At 43.1% G+C, this 1,637-nt stretch overlaps 1 protein-coding gene across 1 annotated transcript in view; it reads right to left on the bottom strand.

The window, feature by feature from the left end:
* Nucleotides 1-1,637, bottom strand: part of LOC101858721 (microtubule-associated serine/threonine-protein kinase 2) — a gene marked incomplete at its 3' end in the record, with an annotated part of 46,245 nt that overhangs the window by 38,788 nt on the left and 5,820 nt on the right.

The following is a 1,637-nucleotide window of genomic DNA, read 5'->3' as shown; positions in this document are numbered from 1 at the left end:
AAAAAAAACCGACAGGAAATCGTTAGGTGACAAGAGGACAATCCTTGCGGTAATGAGACTGGTGGAAGCCCGTAAATCGGGATCAATCTTCAGACCCTTCTCTCAGACTCAGTCACACACAGTGAGTGAATGCCTCATTTCACCACAATCGAAATGTCTGGCACTGCCTGCTGCTGCCTGACTGCACAGTTCGTACCAACAGTACTGACGTCATAGTGCTTAGGTAGACAAACTGGGACAGAGAGGAGAGGGAAGGGGGACGGAGGGGACGCACACCACCCACAAGATCTGATCTGCCTTTTATCTCTCTACGAACTGCTAAAAGAACATAATTTAGTCGTAAAAGCTGTCTCGTCACACGCTTGCCTTTGTTCAGTTGACAGTTGTTTCGGCTTTGTCTACCAGCGTGCGTCTGTTGTGTAGCGGTTAGACAGGCGCTTCGCCGTCTCACGCAGAAGACTGGAGTCCCATTTTGTGTTTGGGGGGTTTCAGTACATGAAGGACTGTATCTCAGTCTGTCTGCTGGGAGGGGTAAAACGTCTGCAGAGACGTTGTAACCCTCTCAGCCGAGGTTGGCCCTAGCAGGCAGGGTCGAAGCAGTCTGCCTCTTGAATAAGATTAGTATTGATTGGAGGTGTAAAACACTAACGGTGTTTTTAGTCTCTGTTTAATGCTTTGGTTTTTTTGTGAGGTTTTTTTACGGCGCTTGCAACTGCATAACGTCATAATATGAGCGCACCTTGACTTCAATAGTATTGCCTCCTTTTCACATTAATCCAAATCCCCATCACTTCCATTTTCGAAATAAAACAACACAATCACCACCAAAAAAAATAGAGAGCGACATTGGAGACCGTTATATATTTCCAATGCAATGCAACGCTTCAGTTTTCATTTTACTAAAAAGAAAAAGAAGTGGACTGAACGAAAACTCCATTAGACGAAGACAAAATTCCAAAAACTACCATTACCATGACACGGATGAGAACTAAGTGTTGATTTGTGATAGAACGTGGTGATACTGATGCAACGAGGCGCATAAAAAACCCAAATACATGTACTTATATGAGAAAGATGCTAATGGTGTGTACGTGTGTGAGTGTGTGTGGGGGTGAGGGGAGGGGGGAGAGACGACTTTCTTGCCCATAGAGTCATGACTGATTTTTCGTTTTAGTGAGGGAGTTTTATGGAGTTTGCAACTCAATAAGGTCATTAAGTGCCAATGATTAAAGGTATTACAAAGCAGTAACAAACACAAAAAAGGAAAGATAAGGACGATAGATGTTTTAAAGGAAAGAAGAAGCAAACAACACCAGAGCACCCGCCAACTAACCACCATTGTTGTCTTCGTTTTATTTTGTTTTTATTGGCGTTGGATACATTTATACACCATCTGAACCATAGGACAAATTTATCACGCTACACAACAACAAACTTTCAGACAGGACAGGTCAGGTCAGGGCCTTGACTTTTCTTTCCTCTTTTTTTTTTATCACAGGTCATAGACCTTTGAGCCTCTCATAAAAGTGAGCCTTACGCCACATACTTAATGGGAAAACGACTACGGTTACACACAAAAGGCACGACAGTTACAGACTTACCGACTTCTGTACGTCTAATAGCTGAAATTGTGATCC

This window comes from Aplysia californica, unplaced genomic scaffold (assembly GCF_000002075.1).
Source record: "Aplysia californica isolate F4 #8 unplaced genomic scaffold, AplCal3.0 scaffold00251, whole genome shotgun sequence".
Lineage (NCBI taxonomy): Eukaryota > Metazoa > Mollusca > Gastropoda > Aplysiida > Aplysiidae > Aplysia > Aplysia californica.
This window is presented reverse-complemented; position numbering and strand designations above follow the sequence as displayed.